The following is a 9,647-nucleotide window of genomic DNA, read 5'->3' as shown; positions in this document are numbered from 1 at the left end:
TCAAATTCCAGTACCAAATAGCCCTAGCCCATTTCCAGAAAAACATAGCGTACTTGGGCCAGGCCACAAGACAGTCCGGTCTTGGTTTGAGGTTGGGTCAACAATGCAATTTGTAAGAATTAAAGTATATGTCTCCTCTCGTTTACTCCAAAAAGGACTAATAAGCATTACAATACAGTGCAGAAATATGAGAGATATAGATAGGTAGATAAAGCTGCCCTTCATCTTCCCCCTTACTTGCGGGATGCAAGCCTTGAGTTTGGCTTTGTTTTTCAGAATCGATTGTGTTTATCTTACCAACCCTTTATAACCTCTGGAGGCAGGTGACCTGGGGATAAAGAAAAGTAGAACAGACAGGGTGCCTTGGCTCATCATGCCTGTAATCCCATCACTTTGGGAGGCTGAGGTGGGCGGATTGCTTAAGCCCAGGAGTTCAAGACCAGCCTGACCAACATGGTGAAACCCCGTCTCTACCAAAAATATGGAAACTCGCTAGGCATGGTGGTGCACACCTGTAATTCCGAGTACTCCGGAGGCTGAGGCTGGAGAATCATTTGAGCCCGGGCGGGAGACAGAGGTTACAGGGAGCCGAGACCCGGCCACTGCACTCCAGCCTGGGCAACAGAGCAAGGCTCTGTCTCAAAAAAGAAAAAAAAGGAAAAAAATTTTTTAAAGGTAAAACAAAATAGATGAGTTGGGTAGAACAGAGTGGGAGGAAATATTTATAGTTAATATATAAATTTTATATATTATATATTAACTATAAGCATTTAATTTTTAAATTATATTTAAGTATATTTATTAAATATATAATCTAAAAATATATAATATATATTTAATATATAAATATATTTACATGAAATATAAATATAGACAAGATTTCATGGCCTCGGGGCCCAGGCTGCTTCCTCTGGAAATTTATATATAAATATATGTATATATATAATATATACTATATGATATATATTATCAATGTGTTATAAATTATATATTATAAATATATAAATATATTAAATATACATTATATATGATATATTACATATGGGGATTATAATATACATTATATATTATATATATTTTATATGTGGGGATTACAGCATGAGCTACCATGCCCAGCCCCTCTTCCTTGAATGTTTACTGACTTCCCTTCATCATCCAGATTTCATGGAATTTTGATTTGCTTAACTTACCTGTTCATGTTAATTTCTATTACTAATCCTAACCTATATTATTGCACCAGTGTGTCAGTTTACAAGTATTTTTCAAAGAATCAGTAACTGTGCAGCCTTCCCATTAGTTTCTCTATTTGTACTTTTTAACTGATTTCAATATCACCTCAAGGAATAGAATCACCCTTAAAAATTCTTAAAGAAGAAAATGCTTTTCATTCTGTCACTTTTTTTTTTTTTGAGACAAAGTGAGCCACCGCGCCTGGCCCAAATTCTTTAGTATAAAGGCCTAATCAAATTCTTATTAATAGGTGCCGTAACTCACGCCTGTAATCCCAGCACTTTGGGAGGCTGGGGTGGGCGGATCCTGAGGTCAGGAGATGAAGACTGGCCTGGCCAATACAGTGAAACCCCATCTCTACTAAAAATACAAAAATTAGCCGGGCATGATGGCACACACCTGTGGTCCCAGCTACTCAGGAGGTTGAGGCAGGAGAATCTCTTGAACCTGGGAGGCGAAGGTTGTGGTAAGCCGAGATAGCACCACTGCACTCCAGCTTGGGCAACAGAGTGAGACTGTCTCAAAAAAAAAAAAAGATTATTAATAAAATATACTGTTTTAAGGCCAGGCACAGTGGCTCACACCTGTAAACCCAGCACTCTGGGAGGCTGAGGTGGGCGGATCACCTAAGGTCAGGAGTTGGAGACTAGCCTGGCCAACATGGGAAGCACTGTCCCTACTAAAAATACAAAAATTATCCATGCGTGGTGTCGTGTGCCTGTAACCTCAGCTGTTCGGGAGGCTGAGGCAGGAGAATCGCTTGAACCTGGGAGGCAGAGGTTGCAGAGAGCCAAGATTGCACTTTTGCACTCCAGCCTGAGCGACAAGAGTGAGATTCTGTCTCAAAAAATAAATCAAATAAAATATAGTGTTTTAAAATGAATTCCTTCCTGCCCACTTTAAACCTCCCTGCCCTAAGGGAACGAGTGACTTTTACTAGTATTGGCCAAATCCAAGGGACACTTTCAGTGTTCATCTTAACATCTCGAAGGCATTTTATGTGGAGTCCTAATTAGGGAAAAGGAGTCAGGCTGGTGGGACCAGGGGAAAGCAGAAATAAAGCAATTAAGTGATAGGTCTGCTTTTTTTATGGCCCAGGGCACATGGCCCTCCTGCACAGACAACTGTACATAAGTCACAAACTTCCTGCTTACCATCAACTGCCTCAATTTATCAAGCACCTTGGCTGACAGAAGAATGTGGGTTAAGCTTCCTGCTACCTTAGCGTTTTCAGTCAGTCCAGGTTCCATTGTATAAAATCCCTAGCGATTGTTTGTTTCTTTGTAGTCAGCTTCTCTTCTCTTGATACTGCCTGTTGTCTCCCTGGCAACATATTTTTCTACTTTGTCTAATAAATCTGCCTTTCTTTACCTACAACTGTCTTCATAAATCTTTTTCCCCCACACCACAGGCCCAGATAGTCATCACTTACCTGTGACATTAAAATGTCACTGTTGATCCCTCCCTCGTTGGATCATTCTTCTTCCAAGCAGCAAACTGAGTGGGACCTGATAAGGCCTAAAGTATTTCTGCTTCTTCTATCTCCTTCTCTCTTATCTGTCTTTCACCAACTGACACTAACCTTAGTCTGGAAAAATAAAAAATTATCGTAATAAATACAAGAATACTATATGCTGGCTTAAAGCCAGCATATAGATGAGACAGAATGGGAAATGGAGAAAAGGATGAAATATCAATAAGAATTTAACGTTAATATAAGGGCCAGGTGCGGTGGCTCATGCAGGGTAATCTCAGCACTTTGGGAGGCCATGGCTTGAGCTTAGGAGTTTGAGACCAGCCTGGGCAACATGGTGAAACCCAGTCTTTACCAAAAATACAAAAAATTAGCTGGGTGTGGTGGTATGCACCTGTGGTCACAGCTACTCGGGAGGCTAAGATGGGAGGATCCCTTGAGCCCAGGAGGCAGAGGTTGCAGTTAGCTGAGATTCCACCACTGCACTCCAGGCTGGGTGACAGAGCCAGACCCCGTCTCCAAAAAAGAAAAAAAAAAAAAAAAGAATTTAGTACAAGATACAGGAGAAATTGCAGGTTCGAGGCCAGCCTGACCAACATGGAGAAACTCTGTCTCTACTAAAAATACAAAATTAGCTAGGCGTGGTGGTGCACACCTGTAATCCCAGCTACTCAGGAGCCTGAGGAAGGAGAATTGCTTGAACCCGGGAGGCGGATGTTGCAGTGAGCTGAGATCACACCATTGCACTCCAGCATGGGTGACAAGAGCGAAACTTCATCTCAAAAAAAAAAAAAAAAAAGCAATTTGATAATCACTAAAAAAATTTAAATGTACATACTCTTAGAACCTTCTACTCTGCTTCTCTCCCGTCTGGACAGAGATGTTTGATTATGTAAGGATTGCCATTACAACATTGTTTGGATTTGTAAAATACTGGGACCAACATCAATATGCTCCAACAGGGGATAAGGTAATGAAAATATTATGCAGGTGTACAATGAAATGCTATGCAGTTTCCAAAAACAAAAGCAAAGAAGAAGGAGGAGGAGGAGGAAGAAGAAGAGGAAGAGGAAGAGGAGGAGGAAGAAGAAGAAAAGAAAGGAGAAGAAAAAAGAGAAGAAGAAAAAGAAGGAGGAAGAGGAGAAGGAGAAATAATAATCTACTAATAGGGAAATCTGTCTGAGATTTATTTACTCATTAATTTATTCAACAAATGTTTGTTGAGTCTCAACTATGTGCCAGTCTTCTAGATTCCAGGACACTGTGTGGAACAAAACAGACAAGGTTACTGGGGTCATGGAATTACTTTTTAGAGGGAAAGACGGATGATAAGCAAACCAAGCAATAAATACATGGTATGAAACATGCCATAAAGTGAAATGAGTCAGAATATGGAAGATGAAGAGTGATGGTTATTACTTTATATTGGGTCATCAGAGTGGAATCTCTCTGATGAGGTAGCCAAACAGCTGCTGCAGTGTAGAGTCTCAAGTATGCATGTCACTGGGCATTTATCTCAGAGAAATAAAAATGTTTGTTCACCTAAGAATCTGCACAAAACATTGTTCATAATAGCCAAGCCTAGAAAGAATTCAAACGTCCTCAAACGGTGAAGAGTTAAACAGTGGCACATCCATATTGTGAAATACTACCCAGCGATAAAAATGAATGAACTACTGAGATAGGCAACAACTTGGATAGATCTCAAGGGAATTATGCTGAGTAAGAAGAGTCAATCTCAGAAGGTTATGATTTGTATGATTCCATTAATAACATTTATTTACTTATTTTTATTTATATATTTATTTATTTATTTATTTATTTTATTTATTTTTGAGACAGTTTCACTGTGTTGCTCAGGCTGGAGTGCAGCGGGACAATCTCGACTCACTGCAGCCTCTGCCTCCTGTGTTCAAGTGATTCTCCTGTGTCAGCCTCCCGAGTAGCTAGGATTAAGGCATGCACCACCATGCCCAGCTAATTTTTTTTTGGTATTTTTAGTAAACACACGTTTTCACCATGTTGGCCAGGCTAGTGTCCAACTCTTGACCTCAAATGATCCACCCGCCTTGGCTTCCCAAAGTGCTGGGATTACAGGAGTGAGCCACTGTGGCCAGCCCATAACGTTCTTGAAATGACTATAGAGATAGAGAACAGATGAGTAGTTGCTAGGCATTAGGGAAAGAGAAGGGAAGGAGGTGTCTGTGGCTATAAAAGGGTACCCTGAGGGATCCTTGTGATGGAACAGTTTTGTATCTTGACTGTAATGTTTGTTGTTCCTTTGTGATATTTACACATGCAATAAAATTGCATAGAACTAAGCACACACGAACACATGAGTGTATGTAAAAATGGTGAAATCTGAGTAAGATTGGTGGATTTTATCAATAATAATTTCCTGGTGTGATATTGTACTACATTTATGCAAGATGTTACCATTGGGAGAAACTGAGTGAAGAGTATGCTGGATCTTTATTTTTATTTTATTTTATTTTTTGGAGACAGAGTCTTGCTCTTTCGCCCAGGCTGGAGTGCAGTGGCATGATCTTGGCTCACTGTAACCTCCACCTCCTGGGTTCAAGCAATTCTCATGCCTCAGCCTCCCAAGTAGCTGGGATTACAGGCTTTGTGCCGCCACCATGCCCAACTAATTTCTGTATTTTTAGTAGAGATGGGGTTTTGCCATGTTGGTCAGGCTGATCTTGAACTCCTCGCCTCAAGCAATCTTCCCGCCTCTGCCTCCCAAAGTGCAAGGATTACAGGAGCAAGCCACCGCCCCCAGCCACTGGATCTTAATTATATCCTATAACTGTATGTGAATCTACAATTATGTCAAAATAAATTTTAAAAAATTTCTGCAATCACAACATCAATGACTTGTCTTTCCCAGCCAGCAAAGCCCTATGTTTTGCTCTTATTGATTGGATTAATCCCTGTGGATAGAGAAATTCATGTGCCAACTGGCTTAAGTTTGGTTATACTACCTATTCCTGAACCAATTACTATGGCAAGGGAACTGAGATAATGCTCACTAGTCTATGCATCAAGACCCACTGAAAAATGTAATTGTCATTAGTCGTTTAAATATCATTTATTTTTGAACTGGTTGTGTGCTTCCCAACATTTAGCTATATTCTATTTCCTGGGGATAAAATCTTTGAAGACAGTGGGAGGGAAAGCTAATCTGACCCATTCTTTCAAACAGCAAGGGATTGAGGATTTCCTTGATTTTGACACAGGCATTTGAATATGAGCAGACTATACCTGATAAACACACTAGACAAGATTCCTGCCCTTATGGAGCTGACAGGCCACTGGGGGCTGGATGGAGGCAGGGATGGTAGCTGTCTCCAAGATAGTCAGTATCTTAGAGACATCTCATATGCACATGACATTGGATCACCAAGATATGTAAGTTGGGTATCATGGCACATGCTTGTAGTTCCAGCTACTTGGGACGCTAAGGTGGGAGGATTGCCTGAGCCCAGGAGTTGGAGGCTGCAGTGAGCTATGATCACACCACTGCACTCCAGCCTGGGGGACACAGTGAGATCCTCGTCTAAAAAAAAAAGGCCACGGTGGCTCACACCTGCAATCCCGGCACTTTGGGAGGCCGAGGCGGGCAGATCACCTGAGGTCAGGAGTTCAAGACTAGCCTAACCAACATGGAGAAACCACGTCTCTACTAAAAATACAAAATTAGCTGGGTGTGGTGGCACGTGCCCGTAATCCCAGTTACTTGGGAGGCTGAGGCAGGTGTATCACTTGGGGCTAGGAGTTCAAGACCAGCTTGGCCAACATGGCAAAAGTCTGTCTCTACTAAAAATAGAAAAATTAGCTGGGTGTGGTGGCAGGTACCTGTAATCCCAGCTACTCAGGAGGCTGAGACAGGAGAATCGCTTGAACCTAGGAGGCGGAGGTTGCAGTGAGCCAAGATTGTGCCACTGCACTCCAGCCTGGGCAACAGAGCAAAACTCTGAAGAAAAAAAAAATTGTCCTCAAGTATAGTCACATTGGGGGTTAAAATTCCAAAACAGGAGTTGGGAGCTGTGTGTATGTGGTGGGCAGAGTGGACACAACTTGGTCCATAATGATGTCCAACTACTCTACTATGCGACTCCATAAAAGGGGAGTGGGCTCACTGAGGCCATCCTTCCAGCCATTCCCTGACAAAAGCATGAGGATTGTCAATGAAGAGCAGCCCAATTGCCAAATGGATACATTCTGAGTCACTAGTCAGTGCCAGGTGTAACAGAAAAATCATCCCAGTGAGCCCTACCTGTTGGGCAGTTTGTTATACAGTATGAAATAATCAGAACAAGGACTGGCATTCAGTTATTAATCAAATCAATATGTGGTTACTAATTGTGACAAGTGCTATGAAGGACGAGACAGGATGCTATGAGAAAGAATAACACAGTGAGTGGGAATGGCATCCCTAACCGCAAGGGAGAAATAATTGAAGGACCTAGAGATGTTGGGCCTGAGGAAGATTTCAATGTTTTTGTGAGCTCTGGAACTATTTCTCTTCCCTTTCTGGGCTAAACTCCTTGAATAAGCAGGTGCCTCGGCTTTCCTTCCACGTGACCACTCCCACCAGATCAGCCTCTCATAAAACTTTTCCCATCTTCCCAGGTCACAGCAATTTTTCCCTTTTGAACATTGTATTAGGCTGTGCCTGCACTGCTATAAAGAAATACCTGAGGGCCAGGTGCGGTGGCTCACGCCTGTAATCCCAGCACTTTGGGAGGCTGAGGTGGGCGGATCACTTGAAGTCAGAGTTTGAGACCAGCGTGGCCAACATAGTGAAACGCCGTCTCTACTAAAAATATAAAAAGTTAGCCGTGTGTGGTGGCACGTGCCTGTAATCCCAGCTACTTGGGAAGCTAAGGCAGGAGAATCGCTGGAACCTGGGAGGCGGAGGTTGCAGTGAGCCAAGATTGTGTCACTGTACTCCAGCCTTGGCAACACAGAGAGAGACTCTGTCTCAAAACAAAACAAAACAAAACAAAAGAAACACCTGAGACTGCGTAATTTATAAGAAAAGAGTGTTAATTGGTTCATGATTCTGCCAGTTGTACAGGAAGCATAGTGGCAGCTGCTTCTGCAGAGACCTTGGGAAACTTCTGTGTGTGTGTTTTTTTTTTCCAAGACGGGGTTTCGCTCTTGTTGCGCAGGCTGGAGTGCAATGGCGCTGTCTTGGCTTACACCACAGCTGGCTAATTTTGTATTTTTTTAGTAGAGACCGGTTTCACCATGTTGATCAGGCTGGTCTCGAACTCCTGACCTCAAGTGATCCACCTGCCTCAGCCTCCCAAAGTGCTGGGATTACAAGCTTGAGCCACTGCGCCTGGCCTAGGAAACTTCCAATCATGGCGGAAGACAAAGGGGGAGCAGGTACGTCGCCTGGCGAGAATGGAGGAAGGAGGCCCCACCAGACCCCACCTCCAATATTGGGGATTACATCTCAATATGAGACAAATACCCAATTTGAGTGGGGACAAATATCCAAACTATATCAAACATTTTTAGAGCTTATGCTGTAGAGCATTTAATTGACATTAAATTATAAACTGTCTCATATTGTTAATTTATTGAAGTAAAATATACATAAAGTGCACAAGCCTTTAGAGTATAAGCCTGACCAAAATGGAGAAACCCCGTCTTAACTAAAAACATAAAACTAGCCGGGCGTGGTGGCGCATGCCTGTAATCCCAGGTACTCCGAAGGCAGGATAATCTGTTGAACCTGGGAGGCGGAGGTTGATATGAGCCGAGATTGCGCCATTGCCCTCTAGTCTGGGCAATAAGAGCCAAACTCCGTCTCAAGAATACAAAAAAAAAAAAAAAAAAAGAGAAAAGTTTAAAACTCCGGCCATTATAATATTATTAATAATATTAAGAGCTCCCCCCTCCTTTTTGTTTCACGAGCGCAGCGTATCTTCTCTTACTTTCCCAAGGATTAATTGTAATTTTTTAAAAATCCAGGTTCCGGCCGGCGCGGTGGCTCACGCCTGTTATCCCAGCACTTTGGGAGGCCGAGGCGGGTGGATAACGAGGTCAGGAGATCGAGACCATCCTGGCTAACATGGTGACACCCCGTCTCTACTAAAAATATAAAAAAATTAGCCGGGCGTGGTGGCGGGCGCCTGTAGTCCCAGCTACTCGGGAGGCTGAGGCAGGAGAATGGCGTGAACCCTGGAGGCGGAGCTTGCAATGAGCTGAGATCGCGGCACTGCACTCCAGCCTGGGCGACAGAGCGAGAGTCTGTCTCAAAAACAAAAACAAACAAACAAAAATCCAGGTTCCTCCACTGTATTTGTTTCCTCTTAGGTTCTTCCTGCCCCCTTCTGTTGGTATTCATCCTTGTCTTATTGTAGAAATGTTTTCACAACCATCTGATTATCCTTGGTTGTCGTACATATTTTAAGTAAGGCACAAAACACCCGATTCTGGAAGCTCTGTGGACCTGGGCCAAGCCTGTAGACTGGAGAGTCTTTGGGAATTCTATGGAGACCCAGCCGTTTCTTTGGGAGACCCTGAAATACCAGTGTTTGTCGTTGATTTAATTTTTATTTTCTCCTCGTAAACTGACTTGGATATCTCGTCTGTCTGTCTTTATGTCTGGAAAACTTTATCTCAGTTTCCCTTGACATACTCCTTCAACCTCCTGGGAGAGGTAGTGGGCGGGGAGATGAGCCTGTTTGACTACTGGGAATGTGGTGAGGGAAGATATTTGGGGATTTCGTCTCTGTGCTGACATTTCCTTCATGCTAATCTGGTTTTGCACCCCTGCACTTCACCCTCCTTCAACTCCTGACTCTCGTTACTCACATCGACAGTCATTCTTCATGTTCAAGACTCCATTCATCCCCCAGTCTCCACTAACTCTCCTGCTTCACTTCCGGTCTACATTGGCTCACTCATTTCTTCCCTGCTGAGC

The sequence above is a fragment of the Piliocolobus tephrosceles genome, chromosome 5 (assembly GCF_002776525.5).
Source record: "Piliocolobus tephrosceles isolate RC106 chromosome 5, ASM277652v3, whole genome shotgun sequence".
Classification (NCBI taxonomy): domain Eukaryota; kingdom Metazoa; phylum Chordata; class Mammalia; order Primates; family Cercopithecidae; genus Piliocolobus; species Piliocolobus tephrosceles.
This window is presented reverse-complemented; position numbering follows the sequence as displayed.